The sequence below is a fragment of the Macadamia integrifolia genome, chromosome 6 (genome assembly GCF_013358625.1).
Source record: "Macadamia integrifolia cultivar HAES 741 chromosome 6, SCU_Mint_v3, whole genome shotgun sequence".
Lineage (NCBI taxonomy): Eukaryota > Viridiplantae > Streptophyta > Magnoliopsida > Proteales > Proteaceae > Macadamia > Macadamia integrifolia.
In genome coordinates, this window is record NC_056562.1 from 13,377,790 (window position 1) to 13,387,213 (window position 9,424).

At 35.9% G+C, this 9,424-nt stretch overlaps 1 non-coding gene across 1 annotated transcript; it reads right to left on the reverse strand.

The window, feature by feature from the left end:
• Positions 1-1,106: 1,106 nt before the first annotated feature.
• LOC122082952 lies at positions 1,107-1,213 on the reverse strand. The gene has a single exon (XR_006141488.1). It is a non-coding gene; the product is annotated as a small nucleolar RNA R71 (small nucleolar RNA).
• Between the last annotated feature and the right edge of the window lie 8,211 nt (positions 1,214-9,424).

A 9,424-nucleotide genomic window follows, 5' to 3' on the forward strand; every position in this document is an offset into this window, starting at 1 on the left:
CTTCATTGCTTTTTAATTGTGTGGGGTGTTTATTTTTAGCTATTTATTTATTTAATTTTAATTACGTGACTTGTGTACTTAAATTCTTAGATGACGAATGGTTAGGACATTATTTTAGATACATATGTTTAGGACGGTAATTCGAATTAGATCACAACCATTAATCGGTTCACTTTTGCATTATTAAAGGAAGTAAAAAAATAAAGTGGTTGTTCTCCCTGTGTTCAACCCGTAGTTACACTAGTCCATACGCTTACAGTTATATTTTAAAATCTCAAACAAGTTTTTAGCGCCGTTGCCGGGGAGACATTTCATGTTATTTTTCGCTTTCTTTTGGTAAATCGAAGTGCTTTGTTTGCTTTGTTTTATTTTTCTTTTTCTTTTATTGAATTCCTTAGAAGAACAACTTGCAATAATAGTTGTATTAGTGGAGGTCGCCATGCCTCACAGTATGATAAAGACAGGTTTCGCCTTGTAGCAGTACCTCAGGAATTGACCTGAGCAACCTCGGATCCCTACCGATACGCTCCCAAAAAGCAAAAAAAAAAAAAATCATAAAAAATTAATTTTTGCTATCCATTCTTTTGTGCTTGTCTTACTCTAGTTGGGGGTAATTTTCTGTGGCATGAGTGTTAGGTGGGTACGTAATATTAATAATCGATTAGAAATAAGAGATCCAACAAGTAGTAACCTTATAAGTTTGCTCTCTTTAAAACCTTTCAATATGGGAGACCAACATCAAAACCTTCACCTAAATCTCTGAAAGATAGGTTCTACCATGCTAGAACAGCCCAACCTTCCTGCATGGTTCTACCACAATCCCAAGAAAATAATTTTGAACTCAAATCTCAATATATCACTATGTTGTCCCACTCATATGGGTTGACCTCTGAGGATGCATACCTATTTCTAAGGGAATTTGAAGAGGTATGTGTTCTAATTAAGATCCAATAGCTTTTTAATAATGCTATTAAAGGTTTATCACTTTTACATTAAAAGACCAAGCTAAGAAGTGGTTGTATGTGTTACCCATAAATTCCATAACCTCATGGGAACAGTTCACAACTGTCTTCCTTTAGAAGTTTTTCCCAACTCACAAGACCAATAAGCTTGGAAGTGATATCCTTCAATTTAGGCAAAAGCCTAGTGAGTCCTCTTCCAAACTTATGGAGAGATTCAAGGACCTATTCCAAGAATGCCCTCACCATGGCCTAGACTTATGGTATTTATGTCAAATAATATATGAGGGTATTGATTACCTAACCAAACAAATGATAGAGTCTATGTACCCTGAGGGATTCACATCCTTTACAGATGAAGAAAAGGCATGAAAATTCTTACTTGACTTAGCTGATAAAACCCATGAGGGGGAATCAACCCAAGAGAGTTAAAGAACCATAGGAGGTAAAGGATATTTTGTGGATGGGATAGTAGCCAAGAAAGCCCATTTGGATAACTTAGCAAGAGCATTGAGGTTATTGTTCTTAGAGAGCCATCATTAGTCCATTTAGTTAAGATTTGTGCTTGGTGCCAATCCCCTGGACATGTTATAGAAGAATGCCCCAACACCTCTGGGGGCACTTCTAATGATAGTGTCAATGTCTTATACTAGATTAATCTATATAGTAATACCTACAATCCAGGATGGAGAAATCACCTAAATTTCTTTTAGAATCAGGGCAACCAAGTAGGGCCTTCCAATTTTCATAACCAAGGTCAACCTAGACCCCAAAGGCCTCCCTTTACACAATAATTTTTTTTTCTAAAATACTTTTCCTAGGTCAAATGTAGGACCTCAGGCTAGTTTTCCTAGGGCCCTTCTCCTATCAAAATCTTATGAGAGAATTCACCCAAGTTATCTCAATTATCCTTGAGAGGGAGAAATAAACTTTACCCAGTCAACCAGAGCCTAACCCTAGGCATCATCAGCTTGTTAGTTCACAAGCACCAACTAATGCACCACTGAATATAGTACAAGGTCAGATCCAACAAGGGCCCTCTAACCAATGTAATATTATTTATGCCCTTAGGAGTGCTAGAGAGTACCTAGAACGTTCCTAAATCTTCCCCATCTATTACTTCTGTTAACTCTCCTTCAGTTGAGGACACAAGTGTGCCTCTTGTTCTAGGTTCGTCTATGAACCTAAAGATTTTTTTTAAAATTAAAGATGATTTGGTTAAGGAAATAAAAAATGATTCTTCTGAAAAATGGCAAATCCCTAACAGTCCTTCTGTTCCTCCTGTCCCATTTCCTAATAGCTTGGTAAACAAAAGAAGATTGCTTCCATAGATAAAATTTTAAAAGTCTTCAAAAAGGTAAAAGTGAACATCACTCTTTTGGATGTCATATCCTAGATTCCCGCCTATGCAAAGGTACTGAAAGATTTGTATACTCACAAACGTATCACTAGTGTGCCCAAAAAAGCTTTCTTGATAGGTAACATTAGTTCTATAATTACTCAGCTTATAACAGCCAAGTATAAGGATCCAGGGAGCCCTACCATATCTTGTGTCATAGGCAACACCTACATTGAGCATACTTTACTTGACCTTGGCGCAAGTGTGAATCTTTTATCTTACTATTTGTACAAGCAACTAGGATTGTGAGAATTGAAAACCACTGGAACTACTCTTCAGTTGGCGGATAGGTCTGTTAAGATTCCTAAAAGGATGATTGAGGATGTCTTGCTAAAGTTGGGGGAATTTGTTTTCCCTGTTGATTTCATTATATTAGATACCAAACCCTTCTCAACAAAGGATGAAATCCTAATAATTCTAGGAAGACTATTCTTGGCTACCAGTAATGCATTAATCAATTACCGGAATGGTTTCTTAAGATTATCTTTTGACAACCAAACTATTGAGTTTAGTATGTTTAGGATAGGCAAGCAACCACATATGGAAAAAGAGATCAATATACTTGAGGAATTTTTAGATTTTTCTGATGATTTAATTACCAAATTTGATATTGATTTTGATTCAGAATTCCAAGAGTGTATGGATGAGTTGGATGATGATAGTGAAAATTTATTTTCTGAAGTTTTGAGTCTTCACATACCTGTGGAGCCCTTAGGACCTTCCCAATTCGATTCCCAAACCTTTCATAGTTGAGCATCCTAAGTTAAATCTTAAGGAGATGCCATCTAATTTGAGGTATGCTTTCCTAGGGCCTGACTCGATTGTTCCTGTAATAATTTCTTCAAATTTGACTTCTAGTCAGGAAGAGGAGTTACTTAAAGTGTTAAAAGATAATAGGGGAAGCCCTAGGTTGGACCATGGCTGATATCAAGGGTATAAGCCCTTCTATTGTGCAACATCATATATATCTTATGGAAGATTCCAAACCATCCACGGAACCCCAAAGAAGAGCTAACTCAGTGATGATGGAAGCCATTAAGAAAGAGATCCTAAAGTGCTTGGATCATGGAATAATTTATCCTATTTCTGACAGCCAATGGGTAAGCTCAGTTCACGTAGTGCCTAAGAAATCTGGGATGATTGTAGTTTCCAATGACAATAATGAACTAATTCAACCCATGTCAAATTAGGATGGAGAGTGTGCATAGACTGCAGGAAACTTAATGTGGTAACCTGGAATGACCACTTCCCATTGTCATTCATTGACTAGATGTTAGAGAGGTTAGCTGGACATGAATACTATTATTTTCTTGATGGATATTCTAGCTATAACTAGGTCCTGATTTCTTTAGTGGACTAACATAAGACCACTTTTACATGCATATATGGAACATTTACTTGTAGGCGTATACCCTTTGGGCTTTGAAATACCCCTGCTACATTTCAACGATGCATGATGAGTATTTATTCTGACATGGTCAAAAAGTTCTTAGAAGTATTTATAGATGACTTTTCAATTCATGACTATTTTGAATGTCTTCATCATCTTTTTCTAGTTTTGAAAATGTGCATATCTAAGAATTTGGTTTTGAATTGGGAGAAATACCATTTTATGGTTAAATCTGGTATTGTTTAAGGTCATGTAATATCCAAGGAGGGAATTAAGGTATATAGAGCCAAAGTGGATTTAACTGATAATTTATCACCTCCTCAATCTGTTAAGGATGTTCGGTCTTTTCTAGGGCATGCTGGCTTCTACAGAAGGTTTATTAAGAACTTTAGTCAGTTAGCCCAACCTCTTATTTCATTACTTGCCAAAGATCAAACTTTTGAGTTTTCTAAAGAGTGCTTAGAATTCTTCAAAAAACTTAAGAAGGGGTTAACCAATGCACCCATTGTTCAACCATCTGTTTGGACTGAACCTTTTGAACTGATGTGTGATGCTTCAAATTTTATCATAGGAGCAGTTTTGGGTCAAAGGAAAATAAGTTGCCCACTGTCATTTACTATGCTAGTAGGACCTTAAATGATGCACAACTCAATTATACAACCACTAAAAAAGAATTTTTAGCTGTTATGTTTGCATTAGAAAAGTTTCGATCTTACTTAGTTGGTTTACATGTGGTGATGTATACTGATCATTCTGCTCTTAGATACCTAGTTCAGAAGAAGGATACCAAAGCCCGTCTCATTAGGTGGGTTTTACTTTTACAAGTGTTTGATTTAGAAATTAGGGATAAAAAAGGAGTTGAAAATCTAATTGCAGACCATTTATCCTGGCTTCCCAATTCATTCTCCAGTCAACGGGAACTTTCCAGATGAACAGTTATTTACAGTGTCCAGTAAACCATGGTTTGCTGACATTGTCATCTTCTTAGTTTCAGGTGTGACTCCGGATACTGGTCCACCCAAGATAAGTATAGATTTCATTCCCAAGTTAAGCATTTTTTCTAGGATGATCCTTATCTGTTTAAGATATATCCAGATTAGATTATCCGACGATGTATTCTTGATCATGAGCAACATTCTATTCTCTTTTTGCCATGATTATGCATGTGGTGGACACTTTGGACCTTAGAAGACTGCCGCAAAAGTTCTCAAATGTGGATTTTATTGGCCCAATCTTTTTAGAGATACATTTGATTTTTACAAGGCTTGTCCCGCCTACCAATCTTTTAGTCGTATTAATAAGATGACCATAATGCCCCTCAACCCTATTTTGATAGTTGAGATCTTTGATGTATGGAGCATCGATTTCATGGGACCATTCCCTAATTCTTTTAGGAATTTGTATATACTTTTGGCTATTGAGTACGTTTTTAAATGGCTAGGGGCCATACCTTGTAAATCTAATGACCACAAGTGGTGGTTCAGTTTCTTAAAGAGAACATTTTTTGCCATTTTGGTACACCATGTGCAATAATTAGTGATAGGGGTACTCATTTTTGTAATCGGCCTTTTAAGGCCTTAATGAAAAAGTATGAAATCACCCATAAGTTATCTACCCCTTATCACCCCAAAACTAGTGGCCAAGTGGAGGTGTCTAATAGGTAGATTAAACAAATCTTAGAGAAACTATTAATCCCAACCATAAGGATTGGTCCCTTAAGCTCATTGATACCCTATGGACCCATCGGACTGCATTTAAGACTGACCTTGGTCAGTCTTCCCACCGTTTGGTGTATGAAAAAGCTTGTCACTTACCAGTTGAGTTGGAGCATAAGGCCTTTTGGGCCATCAAGAAGCTCAACTTTGATTTGTCTGACGCAAGAATTCATTGTAGGCTCCAACAATCTGAGTTGGAGGAACTTATGAATGATGCCTATGAAAGTTCTAGGATTTACAAGGAAAAAACCAAAGCTTTCCATGATAAGCACATTCTGCGTAAATCTTTTACAATTAGTGATAAGGTCTTATTATACAACTCTCGATTGCATCTTTTCCTAGTAAGCTTAGATCCTGATGGGATGGACCGTTTATTATCCATAATGTATATCCCCATGGGGCTATGGAGATTCAGAATCCAGGAACAGGGGTAATTTCGAAGGTTAATGGTCAGCGTTCGAAACCATTCCTCGAGTTTCCTACTACTGGTAGTGAAGAGGTCATGGATCTCCATGAACCTCTTTACACTGATGACTAACTTTTAATCAGGTATGACCCCCTTGCATTGTCTTTGCTTTTAATTTTTTCCATGCATTGAGGATATTCCATGACTTAAGTGTGGGGGAGGGAAACCAGTTTTTGCTTATTCCACTTTATTTTGTTTGTTTTCTTTTTATTTTTGAGCTTGCTAAGGATGAAGTCCTACTTTGGCTTTTGGCTAATGATTATACCATTCGGTTGATTGATGTATGAAAATAATATTTTTGATTAAGGTACCCATTTTGAACGTATAAAAACCCTGTTGAGAAGAAAGAAACAAGCATGTGTCTTGAGATGGGATTTTCTTTTGAAAAATAAGAGATCCTTGTTTTATGATGTTGGACCAGATGTAAGTTTGTGGGTTCTTTGTACTTTTGATTTGGAGTTGAGACATTTTTTTTTTAATTTGGCATGAGTTGAAAAATGCACAATTTTAAATAAAGTATGAAATAAGGTATAAAGAAGAATAAGAGTTGATTCCCTTGGAACTAAACAGGACATTGCGCCTTAGGAAGCATGGTATCTTGATCGAAAATCCTAGGGAGGAAACTTTTGAAAGAACTCTAGCATCAATGTCTTTGTAGGCATATGCAAAAAGCAAAGCTATATAGTAACTTGAGTGTATGTTGTTTGCTCCACCATGTCATTCAGGCCAAAGGTAGTGGAGTAGAATAAAGTTTATTAAGCAAAAAAATGAGAAAAAAATGTGCAAATGTCATTAATGCTAGGTAATATATTTGGTCAAAAACATTCCAACGCCTCAGTCATTGGTTCCCTATTTCTTCACAAGTGGTTTTGTCTTAAGATAAGGATGTTTTGGAAGAGACGAAGTGAGTACCAAATTAAGAAATATCCTTGTGCCTAGAATTGATAAAGGGTAATAAAAGTTCAAGTGTGGGGGTCCCTTGTAAGAGGATCTAACTTTGCTCCGGATTGGTATGGCCCTTACCTTTGGCCAAGATTGAGATTTGTTTATTCTGAATTTTGGGTGTATGTTCATTGCAAACACCCACGAGACACAACTCGTCCACTAGGGGTGACCTAGGGGTTTAAAGGCTTGTTGCATATGCTAAGTGCAACCGTGATTCTTACGAAAGTGAGTTAGGTTTTTTATTTTTATTCTTTTTCTTTTTGTTTTGCTCGAGGACTAGCAAAGTCTAAGTGTATGGGAATTCTGATGAACCCATTTATGTGTGAAATATAGTGCAGTAAAACATACATTTTACGTATTTAGAATGGAACTACCTTAGGTTTTACTCTCTTTTTGCAGGTTTTATATTTTCAAGGCCTTAAGGACTATTGGGCACTATATCTTTAATTTTACACATAAATAAGTCTTATTTCTTTTCATGGGGTTGCGAAGAGAATGAAATTATGAGCAAGATGGACGTGTTCAATTGCAAGTACACATTTGTTTGGTCAATCGTACAAGTAATTATTTTTTTTCTTTGGGACAGAAAAGAATAATAGATCAGAACTGAACCGAGATGCAGAATTAGCCCATCTGCAGTTGTCCCAAGGGTATAAGAAATATTTTAAATACCAACAAGGATCGATGGACCACATCCTTAAGTGATTGAAGATTCATTTTTTGTAATAATAACTACCTAGTGTAGTTGGTAAGTTGTGGTGTGCAAAATCCCTTGCTTATTAGGAGGTCACAAGTTCGAACCTCTTAGTTGCTATTTTGTTGAGGTTTTCTTTAGAAGATTTTCTTTCTCCTACTCATCACTTAAAGGAGGTCGGCCAAGATGGTTGTATGTAAGTTTGAAGAAGAGAGAGAGAAAATAAAGAGAAAAAATAGGAAAGAAGAAGAAAAGAAAAGAAAAGACAAGGAAATGGGTGGAATTTTCTCTCTTCTCTCTCCTCCACTTCATCAACAAGATAAAAAAAAAAAATTTTTTAGAAGCTAAAATCATTAGCTTCCCTCCCCCATTCTCTATATATTAGAATTAACACAAGGGGAGGAGGCACTTCATTCTTCTTCTAGGGTTTTTTTTTAGTTGCTCTATCTCTTTCTCTAGCTCTAGTTTTAGGTTTATGCTTTAAACACTTTTGTAAGTTCTTTTTATTCAATTAATGCAAACACTTTTGTTTTTGATTCAACATTTTATTTTTATTGTTTAAAAAATTGAAGTTGTAATTTTCAAGTTCTAGTTCTAGGTGACAAGGACAAGCTATGAAACATGTCTTTCAAGTTTAATTTTTTTCTTCAGATTTGTTTTCTCTAGTACTAGAAATTTCAGATTTGGTTTATTCCAGATCTGGTTTTTAGTACTAATAGTATCTCAAATCGATCAAGTTTTCAGTTCAAGGGTTGAAGTTCAAGTAAGTAGGCTCCTTCAGTAGTCTTCTCTCCCCCCTCTCATTCTCATTTCTGACTACCCTTTCTTTCTAAATTTAGGATTTTAATTTCGGTCGTTACATTATTGCTATCCCTTTCCCCCGAGGTTCATGGCTTGTGTATGTGTTGGCTTTGCCCCTCCTAGCTATAGAACCATCATTTTATTATTTTTATTTTAATTATCTCCCTTTCTCTAAAGCTAAGTAGTGTAACCCTTGTAAGAGTGACTCTCTGGTCAAGTAGGGAAGCTCATATTATGATGCATCCCTCGGGTTAAGTAGAGAAACCTACTTGTGAGTCTCTCTCTAACTTTATCCCCTTTCTTTTACTTTATTTTTATTTCGATATTTTTTTTCCTTCATTGCTTTTTAATTGAGTGGGGTGTTTATTTTTAGCTATTCATTTATTTAATTTTAATTACGTGGCTTGCATATTTAAATTCTTACATAACGAATGGTTATGATATTATTTTAGATACATATGTTTAGGACGGTAATTAGAATTATATCACAACCATTAATCGATTCACTTTCGCATTATTAAAAGAAGCAAAAATATAAAGTGGCTACTCTCTCTATGTTCGACCCGTAGCTACACTGATCCATATGCTTACGATTTTATTTTAAAATCTCAAACAAATACGCTATAAAATCATCTAAAAAGGTGTGTACATGAGGGGTGAACTCACTAGCTCAGTAAATGAAAAGAAAGATACACACAAACAATTGTATTCAAATGATACTATATGCATGAGATTCATTTTAATCCTAGTCCACGTAAACAAATCATTCTAGGTCATAGGTAACGTGCTACTAACAACCATAGTGTGCATATGCCCTTGGTCTGAGATGCATTCTCCATCCCGCGATACACCCATAAGGTTGTCAGAGAAGGCCCACCGTGAGCATTAAAAAATGTAAATAGTGGTTGAACCACAACAGAAATGTAAATCATGGCTGAACCACAGTAGAAAAGTAAATCATGGTTGAACCACAGCAAAAATTAAAAACAGTATGATTGACCATTTGAATATATCACTAAGGTTTCCAACTTTCCTATTGATCAGCTAGGTATACT